This window comes from Protopterus annectens, chromosome 1.part2 (assembly GCF_019279795.1).
Source record: "Protopterus annectens isolate FY-2018-M chromosome 1.part2, PAN1.0, whole genome shotgun sequence".
Lineage (NCBI taxonomy): Eukaryota > Metazoa > Chordata > Ceratodontiformes > Protopteridae > Protopterus > Protopterus annectens.
The window spans coordinates 562,009,913-562,033,206 of NC_056727.1; positions in this window are offsets into that span (position 1 = coordinate 562,009,913).

Consider the following 23,294-nt stretch of genomic DNA (forward strand, 5'->3'; position numbering starts at 1 on the left):
TTCTCTTCCTAACGGATGCAGGTAAATTGTTAAATCTCACATGTTTGGTCTGGAACAAAAAAGGATTCCCATGGGAATAATCCTCCTGGTCTCTGGTAAATTTTCTCATTTTTCTGGAACATAGTTCAGCATCAAACTTTTTCAAATCTAAACCAACTTTACTTAATTTAGCCTCAAAAGAGGGTTCTTGTTCGTAACTTTTCAATTTGTCAGCCAGGATATTGATCTCTGCTAGCCCCCTATCAATAGCCCTATTATGAAATTTGTATAATTCAACTAAAAAGGACATCGTAGCTTCATGCTGTATTTTAGACCATTGGGTATTCAATTCAGCATCCGCATTAGTAACATGCGGAATGGTACGTATCCTCAATCCCCTGGGAGTAATGTTAGCAGCCTGGTAGGCCTTAAAAAGCTTACTGTGCCATACATTGGCACGTAATGTTCTCAGTTGTCTGTTAAGATCCTCAATGGGTTTATGACTCGATAAATCAGAGCTGGTGTTAACTCCACCATCAGCATTTTCACTATTCAAAGTGCCCAATCCAAAGGCCCCAAGATCTTCCCTGTCGGCCACCAATCCAGAAATAAGATTGGAAAGATCCATAATGATATAAATCCAAAAGCTGGATACTTATCTAAAACACTGTCAATAATGGTCAAAATGAGAATACCACGACAGAAAAAAAATTTTTAAAGGACAATAGCAGCAATAATACCAATACAAATGATTAGAAAGCTGCATCCAAACTTGTTCAACAAGATAACTGGGAATCAAAAAAGATACCAAAGGACTAAAATGGGAAAAAGGTAGCAAAAGACCACCCAGGCTCACAGTGAAATATAAAGTGAGTCAGTTTGATGCTGAACCACAATTCAAGTAATGAAAAAAGAATCATAACTTGAAAGACCGAAATACACAAAATAAAAAATAACTGTTGTTATAGTCCAAACTTATAGTGGAATTAAGGCAATGTAACTATGTAATTACACCAAAAAAGTCTTGCAAAACCATCTGGATGTAAACCAATTCAATAGTCCATGTTCCCGTCAGCTCAGACCGTAGATTTACGCAAAACAAATCCTAGACCTCATCCGAAAGTTGGCGTGATGGAAATGCTCCTAACCCTTACGAACAGAAAAAGGTCCATAGATGAATATCGCATAACCAAAAAGAAACCACAAACAAGTAATTAGCTGAAATCCCCGGCCAAAAAAACGTGCATAGGGATCCAATATTCACGTATATAGCCGTTGAAAACCATAAAATTGGTCCCTGTGGTTCCTTAGAAACATATCCGCTCAAAGCAACCAAGTTACCCAGGCAATGTTAGAAAACTGGAAGTAATGTCCAAATGTAAAATAGAAATATCAGCGCCAATCGATGCGTATATATGGAAGTTCAAAATCAAATTGTAAAGCCAAAGAAGGCTGCAAAACATACATACAGATAGTCCCTTTAGTCCTATGAGTCCCGTTTAGACATCTCCACTAGTAGCAAACAAGATGGCGTCATGGCAAGGCGATAGTACGAACAAGAGGCTGTATCCAATATGATTAAGGAGTGTATACGCCAATCTATACACCCAAGCCAAAGTGGACAAAAACAACGGTCAAACGATGCAAATAGCCAATATACATAAGTCACCCAAAGGATCCAAAAAAATAGCCGAAATTCCGATAAGGCGTGCTGCAACGAATCCCTGAAGCAGCAACCAAGTCACCAACCCCAGCAGGAAGTGAGAGAGAGAATCAAAATGAAGAGCTTCCTCCTGCACGTAGGTAGATGCACGGCTCCCAGCATGAAACAAACATGACAAAAAGAATGGAGCCAGCAAATAGTGACTAAAAAATATATTATAAAGAAATAATCATTCCAGCAAGTACAAACAGACCGGTTTCGGCTGGTATATTACACAGCCTTCTTCAGTGTATACAAGAAAACTTCTACATGCTGTTTAAATAAGCAACACATGAATCCCATAGGCTGAGTGCTTATAAATATTCATTGAGACCAGGGTGAAAAAGACCACCCAGTTTGATTATCCACTTTTTTTCTTTGCAATTTAAGATGTTATGCCAACCAATTTTGTTTTTACGATCACCTTGTATTGTGTCAATTATAGTGAACATGAATTTCGCTGTTTTGTGAACCAACTGATGTTTATAGAGAGCATTAGTCACCTTTTTATGTTTGATGTTACTATAATGTTCAGAAATACGCAATCTAATACATCTGGAGGTTTGTCCAATGTAGAATGCCCCACAGCTACATGTGGCCATATAAATGGCCCAATCACTACTACAATTCACAAATATGTTTAAATCAAAAACTTTGGGGCAATTTCTACTAGAAAACTCCTTAGTGGTCAAAATATATTTACAATTTATGCAGTGACCGCAAGGAAAACATCCACATAAAATATCACCTGACAGAGTTCTCTGTATCTTGCTAATAATATATTTAGTATCACTACATTTATAATGATTAAAATAGGATTGGAGCTTTTTACCATTCCTATAAGAAAACATGCATTTGTCAGGGATAATACCTGCAACATCAGGGTCACATTGCGAGATATTCCAATGTTTTCTGACACTCCCCAGTAAACTATTGGTGTTGCGACCATACGTAGTAATAAATCTCAATGGTTGAGAGGATTTGTCAGATCCTTCCCTATATTTGAGTAAGTCCGTGCATTGCATATTATTTACCTGATGTTTAGCAACTGCAATAGTTCCGGCATTATAACCCATTTGTTTGAATCTGTATGTAAGATCAATTTGATTCCTATGGAATGTAGAATATTCAGAACAGATGCGTTTGGCTCTGATGAATTGGGATTTGGGTATGTTCCTGGCTATATGTGGAGCATGGTAGCTGGAGGCATGTAATAGGGGGTTATATTGTGGGAACTTCCTATACATTCCTCAGGTTTCTGGCAAACCAAAGGCACAGCTATGGGGGCATCTTTTGCCCCCATATATGCTGACCTGTTCATGGCTTATGTGGAGATGGAGATGGTTTACAACTCTACTAGGAACAGTTTTCTTCCAGATATGGATATATGGAGACGTTATCTGGACGATATATGGTTGGTGTGGAGAGGTACAGCGTCTAGACTCATTGAGTTTGTTTGTTATTTGAACAATAATGAATGGGGGTTATGTTTTACGGAACAACATAACATCGACAATATAATATTCTTGGATGTACTATTGCGAAAACTCCCTGATGGAACATTAGAAACAGAAATGTATAGGAAGTTCCCACAATATAACCCCCTATTACATGCCTCCAGCTACCATGCTCCACATATAGCCAGGAACATACCCAAATCCCAATTCATCAGAGCCAAACGCATCTGTTCTGAATATTCTACATTCCATAGGAATCAAATTGATCTTACATACAGATTCAAACAAAGGGGTTATAATGCCGGAACTATTGCAGTTGCTAAACATCAGGTAAATAATATGCAACGCACGGACTTACTCAAATATAGGGAAGGATCTGACAAATCCTCTCAACCATTGAGATTTATTACTACGTATGGTCGCAACACCAATAATTTACTGGGGAGTGTCAGAAAACATTGGAATATCTTGCAATGTGACCCTGATGTTGCAGGTATTATCCCTGACAAATGCATGTTTTCTTATAGGAATGGTAAAAAGCTCCAATCCTATTTTAATCATTATAAATGTAGTGATACTAAATATATTAGCAAGATACAGAGAACTCTGTCAGGTGATATTTTATGTGGATGTTTTCCTTGCGGTCACTGCATAAATTGTAAATATATTTTGACCACTAAGGAGTTTTCTAGTAGAAATTGCCCCAAGTTTTTGATTTAAACATATTTGTGAATTGTAGTAGTGATTGGGCCATTTATATGGCCACATGTAGCTGTGGGGCATTCTACATCAGATGTATTAGATTGCGTATTTCTGAACATTATAGTAACATCAAACATAAAAAGGTGACTAATGCTCTCTATAAACATCAGTTGGTTCACAAAACAGCGAAATTCATGTTCACTATAATTGACACAATACAAGGTGATCGTAAAAACAAAATTGGTTGGCATAACATCTTAAATTGCAAAGAAAAAAAGTGGATAATCAAACTGGGTGGTCTTTTTCACCCTGGTCTCAATGAATATTTATAAGCACTCAGCCTATGGGATTCATGTGTTGCTTATTTAAACAGCATGTAGAAGTTTTCTTGTATACACTGAAGAAGGCTGTGTAATATACCAGCCGAAACCGGTCTGTTTGTACTTGCTGGAATGATTATTTCTTTATAATATATTTTTTAGTCACTATTTGCTGGCTCCATTCTTTTTGTCGTGTTTGTTTCATGCTGGGAGCCGTGCATCTACCTACGTGCAGGAGGAAGCTCTTCATTTTGTTTCTTTTTGCTAACTCTCATTTTCTCCTAATATTCCTGATATTTTATATTTAACAATATTGTTAATAATTCCTTACTGTCATACCTCATAGTTTTCAGATTCCATTGTGGATAACACAGTTGCTGAAATACCAGATGATTTTTTTTTTAAGTTCAAATCATCTGTCCAGCTTATTATACATAATACCTCCCTTCATGGGGTTAACATCATCTCCAATATAACAAATAAAAGCTATCTATAACAAGTTTCCCAGACTTGCCTGGAACTGCTCCACTGACACTAAATAACTCAATTTCCATAGCACAGTTGGTTTTATCAACAAAGCCTTCCCTCCCAGAAACCTTCTCTCATTTACTCATCTGTTGTATCAGACCATTGCTCCTTTAGTCTTTCATAGTCCCGGAATACTATCTGTAGGGCTAGGGGTGCCAAAATCATTAAGTTGTTTATCTTACAAACACAAGGTATAGGGTTTAATTCTCAAATGCGATAAATGATTACATTTAAAATAGCCTGATGGGACAGACAGTCTACTAGTAACCTATGAATCTACAATGTCTCAATCTCCTTTCTATTAAAGTAAAATCCTGCTTTCATAACAACCTTATCAAACCCTTACTTCTTTCTTTATTAATACTTAGACCTACATAAACAAACTGCTTTCTTAAACACCTCAACAAACCCTTATCTTTTTCCTTATTAATACTTAAATCTAGAAAGCCCAACCTTTTTCTACGTTAATGACTACTTCTAGAACCCATCTTATATTGCTAGTTATTAAAACCAAATCACCACATGAAACATAACTAATGACATTTCAAATTCCCCTTATATCTGTATTTACCCATTTTTCAGTCCTTTATTCCCATTTCTAACTTCTGTATTCATTATTAATCATGTAAAGCAAACACAATACTACTTCTAGACACAATTGCCCAACTCTAATTTACCATTTTGTTATTCTAATCCTATCCATTACTTTTCCATTTTCTTATAAACTGATTTTATTAATTTCATAATCTGCTTGTCCATTGCATGTATCTCCAAGATATCCCCCAATTTATTCTCTAAATCTTTTTGATTGCTCTATCTACATCACACCCCAAAATCCATATGTCCCCAGACTTTTCCTTAATGTCACAGGCATCTATATCTTCAAAATGTCCTTGTTAACTTGCTTTCAAATCAATCTTTTTAGGCCTTCCCATGCCCTTTCAATTCATATTATATTTTCACAAATATCCTCTTCTGCTCTTTTCACATTTTGTTATAAAACTTTTAATCTATAGCATTCATTCTAGGTGCTTGTTTCAGCTTACTCTCTAATTCTGTGATTGTTTTTTATCAACACTTTGTTCTCTTCCTCTGGTAAAGACTACTTTCCAAGCGATTTTTCTTTGTCTATATATTTCATACCTTTTGGCAATTAAGCTTGTCACTTCCTGTTCTAACACCTCCTGCTTTTCATTATACATTTCCTCTCCACCTACTTCTTCCAGCATCACATTTTGTCTTTTGACAGTCTTTCCTAAAAAGGGTAATATTTCCTCTTTTGCTCCTTATACCGGATATTAATGTTTCCCTTAATAAACTTTGTATTGTTATATTGCTGCTGTCTGCATCATCCTTTCTCTCATGTAAAATAATTTTCATTATTCATCTATAGCATAACCATTATCTGTTCTGATAACTTATACTTTCTTTTCTCCCCAGTAAAACCATTTCTATTTATATGTACACTTTTTTGATCTTTTTTTGTACTTAGATTAGGTACATAAATCTTGTTTTTTCTTGTTCTTTCCACAACATATTTACTTCCTCCACAAAAGCTTTTATTATATTTATCCTCATCAAAAATTTAAACCTTTTTCTTATTTAATAACCACTTTATTTACTCCTATCCCTACCCAAATTCCCTCATGATCATTAAAGTGTCTCTGAATCTGTCATCCGTTTACTTCTTCTAACACATGTGAATACATTATATAATCTATTTACATTCTCACATTAGTTCTTACATATGTAAAGCTTCTTTCTTTCCTCTCCTCATTTATCCTGCCATTAACACAAGTTCAGAGCCTTCAGAACTTAACACTCTTTAATATAAAATAATAATAATTGTAATCACAACCATGTTTTATATTAAAGAATGTTAAGTTCCGTGGCTCCGGACTTGTCTATCTACATTTTCCTGGGATTTAGGGATTACTACTTGTGTTTTTTTTTATCTTGCCATTAACACTTTATTTATCTTCCTTATATCCTTTCTTATCTTTCCTTTTTGTTTCTTCATATTCATACTGTAATTATAATATCCTGCCATAATTGTATCCATAATAGTTACTCTTATGTGGGATTTTATCTGGTTAAATAACTATTCCTTTGTTTAATGTCTATATATGCATATACCACAATACTTAACGGTATCTCTTTGTTTCTGATATCTGTCAGAAATATTCATCCTTCTTTAACAATACAATTATATAACACTGTTATATGTTCCTGTCTACACAAAACCACTATTCTCGTACAACTTTTCACCCCAAACTTTCACACAATATTCCTACCCAAAAATGTGTTTCTTTTTTCTTTCCTCAAAAATCTTACATCTACTAAACAAATTAAATCAATTTCTAGCTTTTTTTTCCCTCAAGAAGCTTACATCTGCTAAACAAATTAAATCACTTCCTAACTTATATTGTTCACTAAACTATTTATGTTAAGGTATACAAGAAGTAAACTATCCATACCTTTCTCCATCCTTTAAATTATTTTCTTTAATCTTACATTTTCTGTCCTTCACCAAGGGAATTTCTTCCTTTATCTATATGCCACATAATACTTTTTCTCTCAACATGCCCATAACTTTACAACTTGTCATATTTGTTTTACATTAATAAAGCAAACCAGTTTTATATTTCCCCTTGTATCTCCCATTTTATCTTTTCTCTTTCTTGCCATCTAACAAATCTTCTTCCCTGTTTAATTCACACATTTCTTTTCAGCAAAACTTGAATATGTACTAACCATCTGATGATGTAGCACATAGCAAAACTTAAATATGTACTTTCCATATGATGATATAGTACACAGCAAAACTCGAATATGAACTTACCATATCATGATGTAGGACATACATTACCTGGAATAAGTACTTACCACCTGATGATGCAGGAAATACCATACCTGGAATATTTATTGATCATCTGATGATGTTGGACATACCTTCTTCAGAATATATACTTACTATCTCATGCTGTCAGACATAGCTCACCTGGGAAATATGCATACCATCTGATGATGTCAGACATCAATTTTCTGGAATCAATACCTACCATCTGATGATGTCACACATAGCGCAGCTGGAATACAGAATTAACATATTTTGATGTAGGACAAAGCATAGGTGGAATACATGCTTACTATCTGATGAAATAGGACATAGCAAAAATGGAATATATACTTACCTTCTGGTGATGTAGCATATACTTTAGTTTAAATATATACTTACTAGCTGGAATATAAATATATCATCTGATGATATAGGCCATAGCAAAACTGGAATATGTACTTACAATCGGATGACGCAGGACATAGCTAAGCTGTATTTTATACTAAACATCTGGTGATGCTGGGCATCGCTTACCTGGAATATATACTTGGCATCAGAAGATGTTGGACATACTTTAGCTGGAATATATACTTATCATCTGATGATGTCAGACATACCAAAACTGGAATATGTATTTAACATTTGATGACGTAGCATATAGTGTAGCTGAATATACACTTACCATGTGATGATGTTGGGTGCAGCTCAGCTGGAATATTATTTCCTTTGTAAAGATATTGGTCATAGAACAGCTGGAATATATAACTGCCATCTGATGATGTAAGACATATCAAAATTCGAATATGAACTTACCATCTGATGATAAAAGAGACAGCTTAGCTGGAATAATTATTTAACATATGAGAATGCATGAAATAGCTTCACTTGAACATTTACTTGCCATCTGATGATTTCGGACATAGCACAGCTGGAATATATACTTACTGTCTAATGATGCTCAACATAGCTTAGATAGAACATATACTTACCATCAGATAATGTCAGATATACCAGAGTTGGAAGATACACTTACCATCAGATTATGTAGGACATACCAAAACTGGAATATGTATTTAACATTTGATGATGTTGCATATAGCGTAGCTGAATATACACTTACCATATGAGGATGTTAGGTGCAGCTCAGTTGGAATATTAATTTTGTTTGTAAGCATATTGGTCATAGAACAGCTGGAATATATAATGCCATCTGATGATGAAAGACATATCAAAACTCGAATATGTACTTACCCTCTGATGACATAGGTCACTGTTTAGCTGGAATGCAAGCTTAGCACAAAATGATGTTTAGCAAAGCTCAGCTGGAGTATATACTTACCATCTGACGATGTCCCATATAGCAGCTAAAAGAAATACTTAGATCAGATGATGTAGTTTACAGTTTAAATGAAATACATACTTACCATCTGAAGATGAAAGACAAAGCTTAGCTGGACTATATACTTACCTTCTGATGATAATGGCCATAGCACAGTGGAAATAAATACTTCCCATCTGATGATGTAGGACACAGTTTAGCTGGAATACGTATTTAACACATGATAATATATGAAATAGCTTCACTTGAATATTTACTTACCATCTCATGATATCGGACGTAGCACATCTGGAATATAGATTTACCATTTCATGATGTAAGATATAACCTACTTTAAATATATACTTCTTGTCTGCCGATATTGGTCGTGATGATGACGTAAGATACAGCTTAGCTGGAATATATACTTACCACTGGATGCTGTAAGACATAGAATAGCTGGAAGATATTCAAACCATCTGATTAAGTAGAAAGTAGCATAGCTGAAATATTTACTTACCATCTGATGATGTAGGATACAGCTTAGCTGGAATATATATACTTACCACTGGATAATGTAAGACATAGAATAACTGAAAGATATTCAGACCATCTGATTAAGTAGGAAAAAGCATAGCTGAAATATTTACTTACCATCTGATGATACTGGTATAAGTTAGATGGAATATATACTTATGCTCTGATAATATCAGCCATAGCACAACTGTTACAGATACTTTTCATACAATAATTTAGCACATAGCATAGCTGGAATAAATACTTATTGTATGATGACACAGGAAATAACTTCACTGGAACATCTACTTACCATTTGATGATATCGGCCATAGCACAGCTGGAATATATACTTCCATCTGATGATGTGGATGTACATTACAGTAGGATATAGCGTGGTTGGTATAGTTACTTGCCATTAGTTATCAGACATAGCACAACTGGAATATATACCTAGTATTTGATGATGTTGTACAAAGTACAGCTATAATATATATATACTTACAATCTGTTGATGTTGGACATAGCAAAACATGAGTATGTATTAACCACGTGATGGTGTAGCACATATTAAAACTCAAATGTGTACTTACTATATAATGATGTAGGACATGCATTACCTGAAATAAATACTTACCATCTGATTTTGTAGGAAATAGCATAGCTGGAATGTTTATTGACCATTTGATGATGTTGGCCATACCTAGTTCGGAATATATTCTTACTATTTCATGCTGTCAGACATAGGTCACCTGAGAAATATACATACCATCTATTGACGTCAAACTTCAATTTGCTGGAATCAATGCCTGCCATCTAATGATGTCACACATAGCACAAATGGAATATAGGTTTAACATTTTTTGGTATAGGACTCAGCTGTCATACATACTTACTATCTGATGATAAAGGACATAGCACAGATGGAATATATACTTACCTTCTGGTGATGTAGCACATACTTTAGCTTGAATATATACTTACCAGCTGAAATATAAACTTGCCACTTGATGATGTCAGATATAGGAAACCTGCAATATATACTTACCATCTGATGATGTCAGACATAGCAAAACTGGAATGTGTACTTACCATATGATGATGTAAGACATAGCTAAGCTGGACTTTGAACTTACTTTCTGATTATGGTAGTTATTGCTTACTTGGAATGTATATATTTACCATCTGAGGATGTCGGACATACTTTACTAGAACATATACTTACCATCTGATGATGTCGGATATAGCAAAACTGGAATAATTATTTAACGTTTGATGATGTAGGATACAGAGTACCTGAGCATGGTTCCCTATTATGTGATTGAAACCTTAGGTTATCGAACACCTAAAGGTCGATTACTAAATGTCAAATTTTGAAAATAGTGCACGTCCATTTCCACACAGGGAAATGAGTCATTTGGCCATTATGCAGATTTTGTTCCTTTTCCACTGTACAGAAATCTCGGAGTTGGTATATTTCGTTAAGGGGGAGTGGTGGGGCACAGCCTCTCACATGGGAGTGAAGCCGCCCACTTCATTTCTGTTTGAAACTTTTTTTTTTAATTTGCCCAACGGTATTGTTTCACTTTGTGGAAATGGCCATTTTCGATGTTAAGGGTTTGAGATTTCGTGATCGGCCTTTAGGTGTTCGATAATTTAACGTATCAATCAGATAATATAGACCACCCCCTGAGAATATACTTACCGTATGATGATGCTGGGTGCAGCTCAGAAGGGAATATTTATTTACCTTGTGATAATACTGTTCATAGAGCAGCTGGAATACATTCTTCCCATCTGATAATGTAAGACATAGCACAGCAGGAATATATACTTACCTTCTAATGGTATCAGCCATTCCACAGCTGGAACAAATATTTACGATCTGATGTAATACATAACTTAGCTGGAAAAAATTCATATCTGATAATGTAGGAAATACTCTACCTGGAATATTTACTTACCAACTGATGAAGCTGGAAATACCGTACCTGAAATATTTAGTTACCATCTGATGATGTAGCTGGAAACTGTACTTACCATATAACAAAATCCGACATAGCACTGCTGGAATATAGATTTACTGTTTCATGATGTAGGACATAACCTGCCTTGAATATATACTTACTATCTGCCGATATTGGTCGTAGCACAGCTGAAATATATACTTACCCTCTGCTGATGTAGGACATAGTTTAGCTGGAATATACACTTTCTATCCAATGATATTAGCTGTGGCACAGCTGGAATATATACTTACTACCTGACAATGTCAGACAAAGGACAGTTGGAATCTACACTTACCATCTCATGATGCAGGACATCGCTTAGATAAAATTCATACTTACCATCTGAAGATGTAGGATAGAGCTTAGCTGGAATGTATACTTACCATTGGATGATGCAAGATATAGAATAGCTGGAAGATATTCAAACCATCTGATTAAATAGGAAGTATCATAGCTGAAATATTTACTTTCCATCTGATGATGCTGGTATAAGTTAGGTGGAATATATACTTGCGCTCTGATAATATCAGCCATAGCACAACTGGCACAGATACTTTTCATACAATGATTTGCACATAGCATAGCTGGAATAAATACTTACTGTATGATGACACAGGAAATAACTTCACTGGAACATCTACTTACCATCTGATGATATCGGCCATAGCACAGCTGGAATATATACTTCCATCTGATGATGTGGATGTACATTACAGTAGGATATAGCTTGCTTGGTATAGTTACTTGCCATTAGTTATCAGACATAGCACAACTGGAATATATACCTACTATTTGATGATGTTGTACAAAGTACAGCTATAATATATATATACTTACAATCTGCTGATGTTGGACATAGCAAAACATGAGTATGTATTAACCACCTGATGGTGTAGCACATATTAAAACTCAAATATGTACTTACTATATAATGATGTAGGACATGCATTACCTGAAATAAATACTTACCATCTGATTTTGTAGCAAATAGCATAGCTGCAATGTTTAATGACCATTTGATGATGTTGGCCATACCTAGTTCAGAATATATTCTTTCTATTTCACGCTGTCAGACATAGGTCACCTGAGAAATATACATACCATCTATTGACATCAAACGTCAATTTGCTGGAATCAATGCCTGCCATCTAATAATGTCACACATAACACAACTGGAATATAGGTTTAACACTTTTTGGTATAGGACTCAGCTGTCATACATACTTACTATCTGATGATATAGGACATAGCACAGATGGAATATATACTTACCTTCTGGTGATGTAGCACATACTTTAGCTTGAATATATACTTACCAGCTGGAATATAAACTTACCACTTGATGATGTCAGATATAGGAAACCTGCAATATATACTTACCATCTGATGATGTCAGACATAGCAAAACTGGAATGTGTACTTACCATATGATGATGTAAGACATAGCTAAGCTGGACTTTGTACTTACTTTCTGATTATGGTAGTTATCACTTACCTGGAATGCATATATTTACCATTTGAGGATGTCAGACATACTTTACTAGAACATATACTTACCATCTGATAATGTTGGATATAGCAAAACTGGAATAATTATTTAACGTTTGATGATGTAGGATACGGAGTACCTGGGCATGGGTCCCTATTACGTGATCGAAACCTTAGGTTATCGAACACCTAAAGGTCGATTACTAAATGTCAAATTTTGAAAATAGCGAACGGCCATTTCCACACAGGGAAATGAGCCATTTGGCCATTATGCAGATTTTGTTCCTTTTCCACTGTACAGAAATCTCAGAGTTGGTATATTTAGTTAAGGAGTGAGTGGTGGGGCACAGCCCCTCACATGGGAGTGAAGCAGCCCACTTCATTTCTGTTTGAAACTACTTTTTTTAATTTGCCCAAAGGCATTGTTTCACTTTGAGGAAATGGCCATTTTCGATGTTAAGGGTTTGATATTTCGTGATCGACCTTTAGGTGTTCAATAATTTAATGTATCAATCAGATAATATAGACCACCCCCTGAGAATATACTTCCCATATGATGATGTTGGGTGCAGCTCAGAAGGAATATTTATTTACCTCGTTATAATACTGTTCATAGAGTGGCAGGAATACATACTTCCCATCTGATGATGTAAGATATAGCACAGCAGGAATATATACTTACCTTCTAATGGTATCAGCCATTCCACAGCTGGAACAAATATTTACGATCTGGTGTAATACATAACTTAGCTGGAAAAAAAATCATATATATGATAATGTAGGAAATACTCTACCTGGAATATTTACTTACCAACTGATGAAGCTGGAAATACCGTACCTGAAATATTTAGTTACCATCTGATGATGTAGATGGAAACTGTACTTACCATATAACAAAATCCGACATTGCACCGCTGGAATATAGATTTACCATTTCATGATGTAGGACATAACCTACCTTGAATATATACTTACTATCTGCCGATATTGGTCGTAGCACAGCTGAAATATATACTTACCCTCTGCTGATGTAGGACATAGTCTAGCTGGAATATATACTTTCTATCCAATGATATTAGCTGTGGCACAGCTGGAATATATACTTACTACCTGACAATGTCAGACAAAGGACAGTTGAAATCTACATTTATCATCTCATGATGCAAGACATCGCTTAGATAAAATTCATACTTACCATCTGAAGATGTAGGCTAGAGCTTAGCTGGAATATATACTTACCATTGGATGATGTAAGATATAGAATAGCTGAAAGATATTCAAACCATCTGATTAAGTAGGAAGTAGCATAGCTGAAATATTTAGTTACCCTCTGATGATGTAGGATACTGCTTAGCTGGAATATATACTTACAACTGGATGATGTAAGACATAGAATGTCTGGAAGATATTCAAACCATCTGATTAAGTAGGAAGTAGCATAGCTGAAATATTTACTTACCATCTGATGATGCTGGCATAAGTTAGGTGGAATATATACTTATGCTCTTATAATATCAGCCATAGCACAACTGGCACAGATACTTTTCATACAATGATTTAGCACATAGCATAGCTGGAATAAATACTTATTGTATGATGACACAGGAAATTACTTCACTGGAACATCTACTTACCATCTGATGATATCGGCCATAGCACAGCTGGAATATATACTTCCATCTGATGATGTGGACGTACATCACAGTAGGATTTAGCTTGGTTGGTATATTTACTTGCCATTAGTTATCAGACATAGCACAACTGGAATATATACCTAGTATTTGATGATGTTGTACAACGTACAGCTGTAATATATATACTTACAATCTGCTGATGTTGGACATAGCAAAACATTTGAGTATGTATTAACCACATGATGGTGTAGCACATATTAAAACTCAAATATGTACTTACTATATAATGATGTAGGACATGCATTACCTGAAATAAATACTTCCAATCTGATTTTGTAGGAAATAGCATAGCTGGAATGTTTATTGACCATTTGATGATGTTGGCCATACCTAGTTTGGAATATATTCTTACTGTTTCATGCTGTCAGACATAGGTCACCTGAGAAATATACATACCATCTATTGACGTCAAACGCCAATTTGTTGGAATCAATGCCTGCCATCTAATGATGTCACACATAGCACAACTGGAATATAGGTTTAACATAGGGGGGAGTGGTGGGGCACAGCCCATCACATGGGGGTGAAGCCCCCCACTTCATTTCTGTTTGAAACTTTTTTTTTTAATTTGCCCAATGGCATTGTTTCACAATGTGGAAATGGCCATTTTCGATGTTAAGGGTTTGATAATTCATGATTGACCTTTAGGTGTTCGATAATTTAATTTATCAATCAGATAATATAGACCACCACCTAAGAATATACTTCCTGTATGATGATGTTGGGTGGAGCTCAGAAGGGAATATTTATTTACCTTGTGATAATACTGTTCATAGAGCAGCTGGAATACATACTTCCCATCTGATAATGTAAGACATAGCACAGCAGGAATATATACTTACCTTCTAATGGTATCAGCCATTCCACAGCTGGAACAAATATTTACGATCTGATGTAATACATAACTTAGCTGGAAAAAATTCACATCTGATAATGTAGGAAATACTCTACCTGGAATATTTACTTACCAACTAATGAAGCTGGAAATACCGTACATGAAATATTTAGTTATGATCTGATGATGTAGATAGAAACTGTACTTACCATATAACAAAATCCGGCATAGCACCGCTGGAATATAGATTTACCATTTCATGATGTAGGACATAACCTACCTTGAATATATACTTACTATCTGCCGATATTGGTCATAGCACAGCTGAAATATATACTTAGCCTCTGCTGATGTAGGACATAGTTTAGCTGGAATATACACTTTCTATCCAATGATATTAGCTGTAGCACAGCTGGAATATATACTTACTACCTGACAATGTCAGAGAAAGGACAGTTGGAATCTACATTTATCATCTCATGATGCAGGAAATCGCTTAGATAAAATTCATACTTACCATCTGAAGACGTAGGATAGAGCTTAGCTGGAATATATACTTACCATTGGATGATGTAAGACATAGAATAGCTGGAAGATATTCAAACCATCTGATTAAGTAGGAAATAGCATAGCTGAAATATTTACTTACCATCTGAAGATATAGGATACAGCTTAACTAGAATATATACTTACCATTGGATAATGTAAGACAGAGTAGCTGGAAGAAATTCAAACCATCTGATTAAGAAGGAAGTAGCATAGCTGAAATATTTACTTACCATCTGAAGATGTAGAATACAGCTTAGCTGGAATATATACTTACCAGTGGATGATGTAAGACATAGAATAGCTGGAAGATATTCAAACCATCTGATTAAGTAGGAAGTAGTATAGCTGAAATACTTACTTACCATCTGATGATGTATGATACAGCTTAGCTCTAATATATACTTACCATTAGATGATGTAAGACATAGAATAGCTGGAAGATATTCAAACCATCTGATTAAGTAGGAAATAGTGTAGATGAAATATTTACTTACCATCTGATGATGTAGGATACTGCTTAGCTGGAATATATACTTACCATTGGATCATGTAAGACAGAGAATAGCTGGAAGATATTCAAACCATCTGATTAAGTAGGAAATAGCATAGCTGAAATATTTACTTACCATCTGATGATGCTGTCATAAGTTAGATGGAATATATACTTACGCTCTGATAATATCAGCCATAGCACAACTGGCACAGATACTTTTCATACAATGATTTAGCACATAGCATAGCTGGAATAAATACTTACTGTATGATGACACAGGAAATAACTTCACTGGAACATCTACTTAACATCTGATGATATCGGCAATAGCACAGCTGGAATATATGCTTCCATCTGATGATGTGGACGTACATTACAGTAGGATATAGCGTGGTTGGTATATTTACTTTCCATTAGTTATCAGACATAGCACAACTGGAATATATACCTACTATTTGATGATGTTGTACAAAGTACAGCTATAATATATATATATACTTACAATCTGCTGATGTTGGACATAGCAAAACATGAGTATGTATTAACCACCTGATGGTGTAGCACATATTAAAACTCAAATGTGTACTTACTATATAATGATGTAGGACATGCATTACCTGAAATAAATACTTACCGTATGATTTTGTAGGAAATAGCATAGCTGGAATGTTTATTGACCATTTGATGATGTTGGCCATACCTAGTTTGGAATATATTCTTACTGTTTCATGCTGTCAGACATAGGTCACCTGAGAAATATACATACCATCTATTGACGTCAAACGCCAATTTGTTGGAATCAATGCCTGCCATCTAATGATGTCACACATAGCACAACTGGAATATAGGTTTAACATAGGGGGGAGTGGTGGGGCACAGCCCATCACATGGGGGTGAAGCCCCCCACTTCATTTCTGTTTGAAACGTTTTTTTTTAATTTGCCCAATGGCATTGTTTCACAATGTGGAAATGGCCATTTTCGATGTTAAGGGTTTGATAATTCATGATTGACTTTTAGGTGTTCGATAATTTAATTTATCAATCAGATAATATAGACCACCACCTAAGAATATACTTCCTGTATGATGATGTTGGGTGCAGCTCAGAAGGGAATATTTATTTACCTTGTGATAATACTGTTCATAGAGCAGCTGGAATACATACTTCCCATCTGATAATGTAAGACATAGCACAGCAGGAATATATACTTACCTTCTAATGGTATCAGCCATTCCACAGCTGGAACAAATATTTACGATCTGATGTAATACATAACTTAGCTGGAAAAAATTCACATCTGATAATGTAGGAAATACTCTACCTGGAATATTTACTTACCAACTAATGAAGCTGGAAATACCGTACATGAAATATTTAGTTATGATCTGATGATGTAGATAGAAACTGTACTTACCATATAACAAAATCCGACATAGCACCGCTGGAATATAGATTTACCATTTCATGATGTAGGACATAACCTACCTTGAATATATACTTACTATCTGCCGATATTGGTCATAGCACAGCTGAAATATATACTTAGCCTCTGCTGATGTAGTTCATAGTTTAGCTGGAATATACACTTTCTATCCAATGATATTAGCTGTAGCACAGCTGGAATATATACTTACTACCTGACAATGTCAGAGAAAGGACAGTTGGAATCTACATTTATCATCTCATGATGCAGAAAATCGCTTAGATAAAATTCATACTTACCATCTGAAGACGTAGGATAGAGCTTAGCTGGAATATATACTTACCATTGGATGATGTAAGACATAGAATAGCTGGAAGATATTCAAACCATCTGATTAAGTAGGAAATAGCATAGCTGAAATATTTACTTACCATCTGAAGATGTAGGATACAGCTTAGCTAGAATATATACTTACCATTGGATAATGTAAGACAGAGTAGCTGGAAGAAATTCAAACCATCTGATTAAGAAGGAAGTAGCATAGCTGAAATACTTACTTACCATCTGATGATGTATGATACAGCTTAGCTCTAATATATACTTACCATTAGATGATGTAAGACATAGAATAGCTGGAAGATATTCAAACCATCTGATTAAGTAGGAAATAGTGCAGCTGAAATATTTACTTACCATCTGATGATGTAGGATACAGCTTAGCTGGAATATATACTTACCTTTAGATGATGTAAGACACAGAATAACTGGAAGATATTCAAACCATCTGATTAAGTAGGAAGTAGCATAGCTGAAATATTTACTTACCATCTGAAGATGTAGGATACAGCTTAGCTCGAATATATACGTACCATTGGATAATGTAGGACATAGAATAGCTGGAAGATATACAAATCATCTGATTAAGTAGGAAGTAGCATAGCTGAAATATTTACTTACCATCTGATGATGTAGGATACTGCTTAGCTGGAATATATACTTACCGTTGGATCATGTAAGACAGAGAATAGCTGGAAGATATTCAAACCATCTGATTAAGTAGGAAGTAGCATAGCTGAAATATTTACTTACCATCTGATGATGCTGGTATAAGTTAGATGGAATATATACTTATGCTCTGATAATATCAGCTATAGCACAACTTGCACATATACTTTTCATACAATGATTTAGCACATAGCATAGCTGGAATAAATATTTACTGTATGATGACACAGGAAATAACTTCACTGGAACATCTACTTACCATCTGATGATATCGGCCATAGCACAGCTGGAATATATACTTCCATCTGATGATGTGGACGTACATTACAGTAGGATATAGCTTGGTTGGTATATTTACTTGCCATTAGTTATCAGACATAGCACAACTGGAATATATACCTACTATTTGATGATGTTGTACAAAGTACAGCTGTAATATATATATACTTACAATCTGCTGATGTTGGACATAGCAAAACATGAGTATGTATTAACCACCTGATGGTGTAGCACATATTAAAACTCAAATATGTACATACTATATAATGATGTAGGACATGCATTACCTGAAATAAATACTTACCATCTGATTTTGTAGGAAATAGCATAGCTGGAATGTTTATTGACCATTTGATAGTGTTGGCAATACCTAGTTCGGAATATATTCTTAGTATTTCATGCTGTCAGACATAGGTCACCTGAGAAATATACATACCATCTATTGACGTCAAACTTCAATTTGCTGGAATCAATGCCTGCCATCTAATGATGTCACACATAGCACAACTGGAATATAGGTTTAACATTTTTTGGTATAGTACTCAGCTGTCAAACATACTTACTATCTGATGATATAGGACATAGTACAGATGGAATATATACTTACCTTCTGGTGATGTAGCACATACTTTAGCTTGAATATAGGTTCATAGGTTCATACGTTCATAGGTTCTTACTAGGCTATCTGCCCTAGGGCATTTATAAGCCTAGCCAGAGTGTGTTTGGCTTTCGCCACCCATTTTAAATAAATTTTGCTATGCCCTTTTTCGAGGTTAGTATACCATGCCTCTGTCTAACAGTGACACAGAAGTGATACCCTGGGTAAACCTACAATCTCCCATCCATCCATCAAGATTCCTCTTGAAGAGAGTCAATGAGGGACTCTTCCTAACCTAGACTGGGATTTTATTCCAGAGTGAAGGGAGCCTCTGGGTTATGAATCTGTCCCTCCGGCATGTCCTATTTATTTCAGTGCTGAGGTTCAAGTCTCTCGAGCGCGTAGCTCGATGGGATTTGGATTTTCTGAGGTGCAGCATGTCCATTAATTCTGGGTTGGGCATAGCTTTATACGTCAGGCAATGATCGCCTCTGAGCAGGCGGTATGCCACTGAGTAGAGCTGGAGTTTCTTTAATCAGGCAGCATATGGCATCTGTTTGAGCCCTTTGATCCTCTTGGTGAGGTACTTTTGGGGTCTTTCCAGTTGCTGCAGGTGTCTGGTAAGGTACATCCCAAAAGGGGCATTGTACTCAATTATAAGCCTGATGAGGGATGAGTAAAGAGGCACGATGACCTCCCCTGATCTAGATGTGAATCCCTTCATGATTAGGTGGGCTATATAAAATGTTTTTCTAACCACTTTGGCCATGTGGTTGTCAAATGAGAGATTGCTATCAACTTGGGTCCCCAGGTCCCTAATTACTTCTTCTGTACTTAATGGATTACCACCTATGTGGTAATTTGTGGGCACTTTGTTTTTGCCAAAGGGGATGACTATACACTTTTTGGCATTTAGCTTGAGGCCATGGCACAGGCACCAGTTGTCTGTTTCTATGAGGCCCTTTTGGAGGATGCTTGTGTCAGCTGGAGAGTCGATTATGGCGCCCAGTTTGCAGTCATCTGCGAACTTGGTCAGCCACAGTCCTTCCGTATTGGCCTGTACCTCCGAGAAATATATACCGAACAAGAGAGGTCCAAGGGCTGAGCCTTGTGGGACGCCACTTGTAACTGGTTTGGAGTCTGACATGGCTCCAGCAATTCTAACCATGTGGGTTCTGTCCTTGAGCCAGTTTGCAACCCATCTAGTGACATAGGGGTTTATATTTAAGCTGGTGAGCTTATCTATAATGCCTGAGTGGGGTATTGTATCGAAGGCTTTTGCGAGGTTCAGATAGGCTGTGTGGACCACTTTCCCCTCGTCAATTGCCTTGGTGACTGTTTAAAAGAAATCAACCAAGATTAAGAGCAGGAGCTGCCCTTAACAAAGCTGAACTGGGTAGGATCCAATGTCTGTAGGTCCCCAATATCTTTATTTATGAGGTCCATGATGATCCTTTCCATAGCTTTGCAGACCAAGCTAGTCAGGCTTATTGGGCGATAGTTTCCAGGATCCGTTGAGGCACCACCTTTGTGGAGAGGGACCACTGTTGCTGTACGCCTCTCTTTTGGTACATATCCTGCAGTAAGGCTGAGATTGAACAGTAGTTTTATGTTTGGGTTTAGCTCTTCTTGGAGTTCATGTAGGACGCAGCCCGGGACACCGTCTGGTCCCATTGATGTTGTGTTTTTTGCTTTGGAGAGGGTGGCTCTTACCTGAGCATCTGAGATGTCAGGGGGGGCAGCACTATGCTGGGATAGATATTTACCCTTTTGGTGGGGAAGGGGGGGGAGTTTGTGCTGAACCTGTCAGCTAGGTTGTTGGCAATGTCTGTGGGTTCAGTGTATTTTTTGTCATTTCGGACTAATTCTGAGCATATCTGGGAATTCCCACCCAGGTTCCTAACATAGCTAAAGAAAGTTTTGTGATTATCCTTAGTGTCCTGTGCAATTTTTCTCTCGAAGCTGGCCTTAGACGATTTTATTAGTGCCCGTAGTTTTTTGCTAATACTGATCAGAGATGCCTTCCCTTTTTGGGATTTTGCTCTATCATGTAGTAGCTTCCTCCTTCTATTATATAGTTTGTTTATGGCTGGGGTCCACCAGACAGGATGTCTGCCTTTGGAAATATATACTTACCAGCTGGAATATAAACTTACCACTTGATGATGTCAGATATAGGAAACCTGCAATATATACTTACCATCTGATGATGTCAGACATAGCAAAACTGGAATGTGTACTTACCATATGATGATGTAAGACATAGCTAAGCTGGATTTTGTACTTACTTTCTGATTATGGTAGTTATCGCTTACCTGGAATATATATATTTACCATCTGAGGATGTCGGACATACTTTACTAGAACATATACTTACCATCTGATGATGTCGGATATAGCAAAACTGGAATATTTATTTAACATTTGATGATGTAGGATACAGAGTACCTGAGCATGGTTCCCTATTACATGATCGAAACCTTAGGTTATCGAACACCTAAAGGTCGATTACTAAATGTCAAATTTTGAAAATAGCGAACGTCCATTTCCACACATGGAAATGAGTCATTTGGCCATTATGCAGATTTTGTTCCTTTTCCACTATAGAGAAATCTTGGAGTGGGTATATTTAGTTGGGGAGAGTGGTGGGGCACAGCCCCTCACATGGAGGTGAAGCCCCCCACTTCATTTCTGTTTGAAACTTTTTTATTTTTAATTTGCCCAACAGCATTGTTTCACAATGTGGAAATGGCCATTTTCGATGTTAAGGGTTTGATATTTCATGGTCGACCTTTAGGTGTTCGATAATTTAACATATCAATCAGATAATATAGACCACCCCCTGAGAATATACTTCCCGTATGATGATGCTGGGTGCAGCTCAGAAGGGAATATTTATTTACCTTGTGATAATACTGTTCATAGAGCAGCTGGAATACATTCTTCCCATCTGATAATGTAAGACATAGCACAGCAGGAATATATACTTACCTTCTAATGGTATCAGCCATTCCACAGCTGGAACAAATATTTACGATCTGATGTAATACATAACTTAGCTGGAAAAAATTCACATCTGATAATGTAGGAAGTACTCTACCTGGAATATTTACTTACCAACTGATGAACCTGGAAATACTGTACCTGAAATATTTAGTTACCATCTGATGATGTAGATGGAAACTGTACTTACCATAAAACAAAATCCAACATAGCACCGCTGGAATATAGATTTACCATTTCATGATGTAGGACATAACCTACCTTGAATATATACTTACTATCTGCCGATATTGGTCGTGGCATAGCTGAAATATATACTTACACTCTGCTGATGTAGGACATAGTTTAGCTGGAATATACACTTTCTATCCAATGATATTAGCTGTAGCAAAGCTGGAATATATACTTACTACCTGACAATGTCAGACAAAGGACAGTTGGAATCTACATTTATCATCTCATGATGCAGGACATTGCTTAGATAAAATTCATACTTACCATCTAAAGATGTCGGATAGAGTTTAGCTGGAATATATACTTACCACTGGATGATGTAA